Source organism: Hordeum vulgare, chromosome 3H (genome assembly GCF_904849725.1).
Source record: "Hordeum vulgare subsp. vulgare chromosome 3H, MorexV3_pseudomolecules_assembly, whole genome shotgun sequence".
Lineage (NCBI taxonomy): Eukaryota > Viridiplantae > Streptophyta > Magnoliopsida > Poales > Poaceae > Hordeum > Hordeum vulgare.
In genome coordinates, this window is record NC_058520.1 from 568691243 (window position 1) to 568702121 (window position 10879).

General features: G+C 40.8%; 1 long non-coding RNA gene across 1 annotated transcript; it reads right to left on the minus strand.

The window, feature by feature from the left end:
• Positions 1-1586: 1586 nt before the first annotated feature.
• On the minus strand, positions 1587-2241 carry LOC123440663. The gene is made up of 2 exons (XR_006630340.1): positions 2000-2241; positions 1587-1898 (listed from the first exon to the last, which is right to left on the minus strand). It is a non-coding gene; the product is annotated as an uncharacterized LOC123440663 (long non-coding RNA).
• Positions 2242-10879: the final 8638 nt, after the last annotated feature.

Sequence of the window (10879 nt, forward strand, 5' to 3'; positions counted from 1 at the left end):
CTAGACAGGAGCTCGGCCAGGGCGGCGAAATCCCAAACTTTGACACGCTTCTCCGACTTGAGTCCATAACTAAGAGGACCTATAACTAGTTAGGGAGAAGAATTGAAAGTGCATTTATTTTGAGAAACAAAGGGGCTACCTAACACTAGGTTATGTAGGCCAAACTTAGTACCGGCGTACACGAATAATGGCCGACAATACTACATAATATATTTGTGGCGCCACAGGACATCTCACGCCAGCAATATACTCTGACTAGTCAGCTCGGCAGGGCCCACATTTTGATGGTGTTCCACTTTAAATCCACGCCAGCACTAACTACACAAAGCTACCATACTATTTCATCCAACTCTATGTTATTTGAAAAAAATAGTGCTGGCGTCGTGCCAAATTTACGCGCCACCAACATAAGTTGTGGCTAGCCATTTCCCTATTAGTGTCTTCTGTTGACCACTTTTCCAAATAAGGCCATCTTGAATACTCTAAGAGGTCAACTTTAATTTTCAGTCATATTTGGTCTTGTGGCTGACAAGGTTGTCCGAGTTTTATAGAGATTTCGTAGGCCGTATATTATCTCAAATGATGATGACTCCAAAAGAAAATCTGTCTGTTTCAAACTATATGCAAAACTATCATATAGAACTCTTTTCCATACGAGGCCATCTATATAATCACTTGAGTCCGTCTTTAGCTTCTACTCGAATTGCCCAAAATTTATATTTTTCACTGGTCCAGCAAGCTTTCACACGGCAAACTTTTCACCCGACAAGCTTTTCACCTATCATGCTCTTTGCCGGAAGGCTCTTCCCCAGCAAGCTTTTCCCATGACCGGCAACCACTTTGCCCGCAAGTCTTTTTATTTGGATTTTTCGACTCAAACTTTAGCCTGATCTTGTTTTCCATCTTCAGGTTGCATATGACCTCAGATTGAGATGTTTTATATATCAAAGTCAATCGGCTTGATGAGACAAAAATGTTTTTGTGTCGTCAGTTATTCCATTCTAGGCCGTGTTGAGGGCCGAACAGCTCGCGCCACCCATCAGACATCACATAGGTGCTTGTCTGATCCCTCACGTCACATTTTGCCTCGTGGTAGGGTCGGACTCTAATGGCTAGAACTTTTGCATACGACATCTGTTTGAGAGGATGTTTATATCAAACTCTATTGTTTTGATGAGACAAAGACAACCCTTGCCGAACATGTTCTCATACAAGGTCGTCCTAGGACTTAATCGGCTGAACAATACTGTGAATATGAAATCTCAGTACTTTGAGCATAATTTTGGCGTTCGAGATGAGATCGGACAGCGATGGCCCAAACTTCAAATATGTTCATGTCAGCACTACAGATATTATTTTTATGCAGAGCACTTCTTCATTTCAATCGATCTTAATATTGTTTTGTTCCATGTCAAAATCTGGTGTCAAGATGTGCAACCTTTCTCTTCTCGTGACTCATCCTCCACCGTGCAGCAATGTGTGATTGCATCGTAATATCATTCTCTTAACATCTACCACTCGTTGAACCAAACACCACATGTTTTTTTGGTACGATTACTTGTAAACACACTTGCAAGACCAACACATGCGCAATCACTTAGTAATTTAATATAACTTTGGGAAGAATACAAGTTCTTAGCAATCTTCCAGCTACTAGAGTTGATGCGACGTTATTCAATGTAAACATGCCCTTCTATCTTACATCTATGTGCATCAAATGTTCTTACACAACTTGCATATGCACCCGTCTTTATTGCATTTGGACCTATAGGAGCACCACCCATAACAAAGAGGATTATGGACGTTATCATAACGGCATACTTCATCACAGTTGGTGGAATTGCATGTTTCACCCGACCCAGAATAGGTATGAATACAAGTTTCAAAGGTTCTAGCATCTGAAATTTTTCACTAAATGAGTATTAATAGATAATCACATGTCTAGTTTCTCGTCGGATTAGTTGTTGAAGCATGTGGTACTTTAGGAACAAACGAGTACCTGATGATGATGGTAGCATGAGCAACATTAGAGTCACGCACATTAGGGCAGTCCTCATCTTGGCTAACAGCGACGTTGATGGTGGGAATTGAGGATGTTTTGTCTGAGTTGTAGCAGAAATAATAATATGGCTACCATTTTATATTGAGGAATGGACTTCAATGATAATTTAAATATATTTTCTATTAATTGATGGAAATAGAGGGAAAATATGAACAATTATTGAGAAGGATTGGTTTATACCCGCCCATTAATTTTCGGCATGATCCTTTCCCTATTTAACAAGAGATCGTATCGTGTTACTAATTAATAACATATGATTTGACAGATTTCTACTCTAAAGGGAGAGTCTGTACATGGTTGGTTGCTACTCATTCAGTCCTAAATCTAAAATAATTTCGAAACAAAGCATCGAATCGATTTGAAATCAATCTATTAATGCAATTAATTAGTGAGACAATCAATTATGCGTGCAATTAATTAAGTCCATTTAACTAAGGATTTTTCCACAACAAATCAATTATGAAATCTTGATACTAATGCAAGTAATTAATTAGTTACGCACTTAATTGTGGATATATATAATCACCGGCAGAATGTTTTTTCAGCTGTGTCTCTATGTTCTAACTCCTAAAGGGGGAATTGGTAGGACTATATTCCGGCTTATTTTTGCCTCACTGTTAAATTTTGCCTCACCTCCCATCACCTCCATCCATGCTGCTTTTTCACCCTCCCACTAAAGACCGAATCGATTTGCCCGAGCCTACTTGTATACCCTTTTGGTGGATGTTGATTCAATTCAATTAGATATTTGGTAATTAAGAATTAAGAAATTGCATAATATATATGAGATCACCTTCCTATAAGATAGACATTTTTTACGCAATAATATATTAAAATAAAATAGGATATTTCTTAATAATAAATCGCCAATTCGGCACACTTGCCATTTTTTTAACACTCTCTACTTCTAAATGGGGAGTTCATACATCGTTGGTTGGTACTCACCCACTCATTAATGTAAAACAATTCAGAAACCAAGCACCAAATATTTTGCAAAATTAATCTATAAATGCAATTAATTAGCTAGGCAATTAATTACGCATGTAATTAGTTGATTCCATTTAACTAGGGTTTTTTCCACGACCAATCAATTATGAAATCGAGCTATTAATGCAATTAATTAGTTAGTCTCACACTTAATTATAGATACATATAATTAATAGTACAAAGTTTTTCAACCATGTGTGTACTCTTCTCTACTCCAAAAGGGGGTGTTGTTAGGTCGCTACTCCGGTTTATTTTTGCCTCAGCGGTTAATTTTTGCCTCACCTCCCACCACCACTCTACATGCTGATTTGTCACTCTCCCACTAGAAACCGAATCGATTCGCGTGATCCTACTTGTATATTCTTCAATTCAATATTGTAGATATTACGAAATTAAGAATTTAGCATAATAAATATGAGATCACCTTCCTAAAAGATAGACAATTTTTTCCGCAATAATCCACCAAAATAAAACTCTATATTTCTCAACAGTAAATCGCCAATCCCACACACTTGTCATTTTTTTACAAGTAAATAATCCCATGCATTTCACATTTCTTTCCATTACTATATTATAAACGGATGGAAGGATGAGACATGAATTTTCATCATGAATTCTTAATGATATCTATGTAATACTTGTCCATAATTACTCATGACGATACAATTCTTATTCCTTTTCTCTATGAAGAGGGAAGTCACTAGAAATTGGAATTTTGGACTTGAAAACCAAGTAAAAGGCTCTAAAATCACATGACTCCAAATGACCTGAAACTTCACGGATAATTTAATGGAATATATAAGAATTATTGGGCAAAAAATATACAAGAGGGGGGCCATCGGCTGGCCACAAGCCAACATGGCGCGCCCACCCCCTAGGCACGCCATGTTAGCTTGTGGGTTCCCAGCAGGTCTCCCGGCCCTCCTCATCTCCTATATGGTGTGTTTTACCCTAAAAAAATCATAGGGATACTTTTGGGATGAAGCGCCTCCGTCTCGAGGCATAAATCAAGGCAGAGGCCCTTTTAATCTCCAGCAAAGAGATTGTGAGGAAACTTCCCTCCAGGAGGGGGAGATCGAAGCCATCGTTATCACCAACGCTTTCTCCTTCGCGGGAAGACCAATATTCACCATTATCTTCATGAGCACCATATCATCTCAAACCCTAGTTACAATAATAAGAGTATATATGTCGTTCATCACATAATTAATGGTTTGACGAGTTGTTTAGGAGTGAAATGAGTGTTGGTCGATATTCAACACGTAGAGCATTAGTAGAAGCCACACATACTAGAAGAATTAGTAGTTGATGGAACGAACGGGGCCCAATGGGTCACTTGATCAGGAATAGAAGATTTCGCCTCTCGAAGAGCCCATTGAACTACCTGGCCCAGTGTGGGTATGGTGGTTGGATTCAGACCCGGTTAAACCCAAAAAATATTTCTTGGTTATTTTTGGTTTTTATTTCTCACTTTTCTAATTTTTAGTGTTAAAAAGAACCCAAAAAGATTTCCTATTCTTCTATTGCTTGTTGGGAGTTTTCCCGCGTAAATACTTTTTCTCGTTCTTGTTTTTATTTTTTTATTTTCGCTTTCTACGAAAAAACTAAAAATCCAAAACTATTTCAGTGTGTTTCTCTATTTATTTTCTTTTCTTTGAGTCGTTGCTAGGAGAAGACTATGCTAAAATTGCTAAACGGCTCTTCGATGCAATAGTATACATCTAACAAAAAACCAATGTTATCCTTGTCTACTCCTTTGAATAAATTATTTTGCAAATTCCAACTTAGTCCACGACATTGGTGCACTATTAATATTTTCATATCATTCGATCGTGCAAGTGAAAGGCAATAATGAGGATGATTTGATGAAGTGATTGTGGTAAAGGAAACTGGTACGAACTTTTTTGTTTTCCGTTTTTGTAAATATGTTTAGCTCATTCGATCTCGATTCAGCATGTGGATCAAGGCAGTGGATTGTGAATCTACCATGCGCGGGTTGAATTCCCGTCGTTCGCCCATCGCATTATTGCAAATTCCAAAAATGCAATTTTCCATATTCCTATTTACGGATTTACTATTATGATAATTAGAGATTATAGTTTCTCGTGACATGCTTAAATATCTAGAAGTGGACAATGATTTATCTTGTGTGTCGGCATGAATTAAAATGGTTCTGATGTAGTGTGTTAGTACGGAATGCTCTGAGTAATTCGAGTAGGTTGAATTGGCACATGCGCAGACATGTATATGATTCAAAACCAATTCAGCCTTCTTGATATTTACATTCAGAGTGTTCATATCCTACTCATGGTAGCATTCAGTGTTAATTATTCTCAATGCATTACTATGACTATTTTCGCTCTCTAGCGGGTCGCTTATCAATCTATTTGCTATACTTCACCTGTACTAAGCGGGAAGACTGCTTGTGTATCCAAAATCCTTAAACCAAGTTGTTACAAATGAGTCCACATTTCTACCTATATGTGGTATTAACCTACCATTCCAAGTAAATTTGTAAGTGCCACCTCTAATCACTCAAATAAACATGTGTTTTGTGTGCTCGTACCGCTCATGGAGCGACGGGGCGGTTGGTATCTTCCATGCTAAGCGGGTTATTCTTAAGATTGGCATTTATTCGCATATGATTGCATGAAAGAGAGTGGTAAAAATGATGCCTAGTCCTGCATATTCAAAAATAAATGAAACAAACTCCCCTAGAAAGTTGATTGTTGGAGGGCATGCATGAATTCAGTTAGCCATGGCTTTTTATGTATGGTCGATAAGAGTAAACTTTACATTTATTCTTGGGAACCTCCAATAATGTGTTTAGCATGGAAGACGCTGAAATCTCTAGTTGTGATGTTGACAGGAAAAGCATACCACCCAAAATTACAATTTCATCTCAGTTTTAAACCTTGAGCTCTCGCACATATGCAAATCAATACTTCCCTCTGTGAAGGTCCTTTCTACTTAGTTTCATGCTATTTATTTTATTATCAAGTCATCACCTTCTCATCAGAGCACCAAACCTGAGAGCAGTATTGTCATTTTTATGCATTGAGTCTAGTTAATGTTGGATGTGAGCATGAATCGGTCTTTTCTAGCCTAAACTATTTAGTCGCTACCTGAACCTCAGCGGTGCTCTGCATTTATGTTCTGTAGTCTCGGAAAGGGCTAGCGAGATACCATATCATCATGTTATATCATGGTTGTTTTGACAAATTATTGGCATATCAGATATTTTATTATTGCTTGCTAGTTGGTTATATTATTGCCATGACTAAATATAATGCATAAGTGTTATCACCGACATGGTTAGTTATGATCTTTTTTGAACCGGGAGAACATAAGAGTTTGTAAAAAAATTCTTAATCACTTTGAGTTTGTCAACTGAATTGCTTGAGGACAAGCAATGAGTTAAACTTGTGGGAATTTATACGTCCTAAACGTATCTATATTCCAAACACCGTTGCTCTTATTTTGGACTCTAATTTACATGATTTGAATGAAACTAATCCGAACTAATGATGTTTTCTGCATAACTACCATGGTGTGGTTTTTGTCCAGAAATAAAAGTTCTCAGAGTGAGCTAAAATGTATGGAGAATTATTTCGGATTTAATAAAAACACTAGCGTAAAAATCCACTAGAGGGGGCCACCCAGGATTCACAAGCTTGGAGGGCGCACCCTAGGGTACGCCCTCTAAGCTTTTGGGGCCCTCGTGGCTCCAGCTGACCTAACTCCAACGCTATAAGTTCCATTTTGTGGAAAAAATCAGAGGGAAGATTTTATCACATTATACAAGACGAAGCCACTGCCCCCCTCATGGTTTCCTCGGGAGGGCGGATCTGGAGTACATTTGGATCTACTCAGAGGAGGATTCGACATCGTCTTCATCACCCACCCTTCCCCATCAACAATTTCGTGATGCTCACCTCCGGGAGTGAGTAATTCCTTCATATGCTTGGTATATGATGATGGTATTGGATGAGATTTTTCATGTAATCGAGTTATTTTTGATAGGGCTTGATCCCTAGTATCCACTATGTTCTGAGATTGATGTTGCTATGACATTGATCTGCTTAATGGTTGTCACTAGGTCCCTGGTGCCATGATTTCAGATCTAAACCTATTATGTTTTCAGGAATATGAGGGTGCTTTGGATCCTATATTGCAAGTTGTATGCACATGTTATGTATTATGATCCGTAGACCCCAAATTGGGATCATCTCCGGCGATGATCGTAGTATGAGGAGTTCATGTATTCACCATGTGTTAATGCTTTGTTCCAGTTCTCTCTTAAAAATAGGCCTTAATATCTCTTAGATTTACTTATGGACCCTGCTGCCACGGGAGCATAGTTTAAAAGATGCCATGCAAGTTTTTACTATAAGAACGTATCCCAATATACAGAATAGATGCCTAGATTACATGGATGAATTGGAGCTAGTTATGTGTCGCTCGAGCATGTAACTCCTACATGATAAATGTCATCCAACATAACTATCCATGGCTGATCCAATGTTTGTGCTTTTCGCATATCGATCTTTGCTAAGCTACTATTGTTGTTGTTTTTTACAACCATCATAATTGCTACTATTAGTATTCCTATTAATCTTGTTACTTTAGTACTAAAACTTTGCTACACAAAGAAATTCTAGGTGTGGTTGAATTGACAACTCAACTGCGAAGACCAATAAATATTCTTTGGCTCCCCTTGTGTCAAATCAATAAATTAGGGTGTAATACTACCCGTGAAGAATGTTGTGATCCCCTATACTTGCGGGTTATCACTAGCCCCTTCACCGGCTCCCTCGCGTCCTCATTATCCAGATCCTCCATTGGAACCAACTATTGCCCTGGCTCCAGCTGCTGCTCCTCTTCCTCCTTCGAAGGTAGGCCAACTGCAATGCCGGCGACGTGCTTCGCCTGGGTCTCCTACTCGATCTAGAATCGACGGTCTGGCGTTAGCCTAGTGTAGATGGTCTTATTTTTTCAAGCCATGTCGAATGGCGAGGAGAGAGGGAGGTGGAGACAGAGAGAAATATGGTTGGGATGATGACACAAAGAGGGAGGAAGAGGTTCTCGCTAGGGTGAAGACGCGGGCATTGGCCTCGGGCAGCGAGGCAGAGCGGCACCACATGGCGCTCACACCCTCACAAGAGATATGCCTGCTAGTGAGACAAAGTGGGCAATTCCCTGTGGGACCTGGCCGTCAGTCCAACAAGACGGACGCGGCCGGTCATGCCTGGGCCTCCCTATATCCGACCTACATTTTGGTTGGAAATGAGTGGTCCGGTCAGTACGGGTGTGATATGTCCCAAACGTATCTATAATTTCTGCTTGTTCCATGTTCTTTTGGGTGACATTGTTATATGTTTTGCTACACTTTTATATCATTTTACACATATTTGGACTAACCTACTAACTCAGTGCACCCAGTACCAGTTTCTATCTGCTGATGTCTATTTTGCAGGGGCTTTTACCCAATTTTCCGAAGTCCAAACAATTCCAAGAAAAATATATAAAAAATCAGCGTAACGGAAGCTTCTAGATCACCAAAGATGGGCCTCCCAGGCGACTTGTTGGTGCGGCCTGGCCATAGGCCGCGCTAAGAGGCCGCCTAGGTGGGTCCCACCTCCTCCGGTGTCTTCCTTTGGCCTATATTTACTCCCCCGCGAGAAAATCCTTCCATCACGTCCAGAATGGTGAATTTCTCCATCGTTCCGTCGCCGCAGCATTTCCGAGATCGGGAGCACCATGAGACCTATTCCCGGCACTTTGTCGGAGGGAGGATTGACCTCTGGGAGCTTCTCCACCGCCATGGACGCTTCCCGGACGTTCCATGAGTAGTCCTCCCTGGATCATAGGTCCATGACCAGTAGCTATGTGATGTCTTCTCTCCAATCTTGTGTTCAATGGTTAGTCCTTGTGAGTTGCCCAACATGATCAAGGCATCTATGTAATTCTCTTGCTATTGCTATGCTCGATTTGTTGGCATCCGATGGATTATGAGATTATGTTCAGATTGTTATGAGTTATATATTTGATTATCCTTATATATTATGTTCCTTAATGATTCATGCATGTTCTCCATTGCTATTTATTGCTTTGGCCGAGTAGTAGATTGCAACTCCAAGAGGGAGCATTATGCATGATTGTGGGTTCATGCCCCTCGATGTCTAGCTTGAGTGACAGAAACATGAGACTAGGGGATGTGTTGTTGCCAACAGGGACAAAACAACGGTGCTTGTGATCACGATTGCAAGGATTGTTTACCTTACGCATAGTTCGTTAATGCAGTTGTCCGTTGCTTTGAGTTTACACGTTGGGTGGGGCTCGCAACTTAATACTGGCGAGATGTTCTGGATAGATATCTCAACATGGATGATTAGTAAGTAGATGTTGATGAATAAAAGGTCTACTTGTCTTGGCATACTGCCCATTACTATTGAACCTCTAACTATCAAGTAGCATATCTAGCATTGCAGTGCGTTCATAATTCTGTCAATTTCCCAACTTTGATTTGTTTACCCAAGCATAGTTGTTTATCGTCTTTTGGGAGAGAGACATCACTAGTGAACATCATGTGACTCCAGTCCATATCACCATCTTTGTTTACACCTCCACCATTTACCGTTTTCATTTACTTTTCCGTTGCAAACACTATTACTTTTCCCGCTTGTGTTTTGATCCTTTGCAAACTACAAGGCCGGAGAGATTGACAACCTCTCTGTACTCGTTGGGAGCAAAGTTATTTGTTGTGTGTTTAGGTCCACGTCTTCTGCTGACCAGGACAGGAGACACCTACTTGTTGATCCTAGGAGTCCACTTGGTTCGATAAACCTTACATTCTCTCTGTGAGGGAAAACTTGGTGCTGACTACATATCAACCTTCCACTTGGGGTAACCAACGAGGTGCGAGAAGTATATACATCATCTCGTCATCAGGGTCTTTGAGGCCTATTTGAGGCATCCATTTGAGTCATTATTTTTACCGATCTATGACCTGGGCATCCGCTCGGGCTTTGAGGGGGTATGGGGTACTTAGATGTACATGCTCTTACAACATCTCGAGTAGCGTAAAAAAACTAGGCCTAAGTGACGTATTTTTGCATGATGCACATGGCCGACACAAACATAAATAAGGGGTCGCTTACAGCCCGGCTCAAGCCAACCGTGAGTCAAAAGTTTCCAGTCGGAGTGCGCATGTGTCCGCTTCTTCTCCCACGCAGCGCCACCACAAAATCTTGCTTCTTTTGATCGATCCACCGGCCCCTGCTCTCTCTGGCCGCTGGCACCTCCATAGCTTACTGCCTTCGTCGACACTAAGCCCGGAGTCCGCCACCTCTGCGGCCATCAAATCCGATTACTTGCGTCTCGACACCACCAAATCTGCTACCGTTGCACTTCCCTGTTGCAGATCCACCGCCGCCCGTCGTCTCTCTATTGTTGACACCTCCCGCCGTTTGATATCCACCATGCTGTAGCTAGGCGAGGAGAAAAATAGGCTTATGTGCCATCCTACCATGGGGCTATGGCCGCTACGTGACTAAGGTCATGTGCGGTGGTCACCGCCATTGGCTCGAGAAGTTTGACACGTCGGAGCATGTCGCATGCGCCTTCAATGTAGCTTGTTGGAGTCTTCAGTCGAGAAAAGATGAATTTGAACTTCCCCGTTATCAAAACTCGGGAGATGGCAGAGTTCATCAATCCCCCATGAAGATCATGAACACCATGGGAAAGGTGATACTCAGATGTTCCAGGAGTTGTGCAACATCCGTCAGAGCAATGAGGATATTATGGCGAGGTTTTGCGATGGTAAATCCA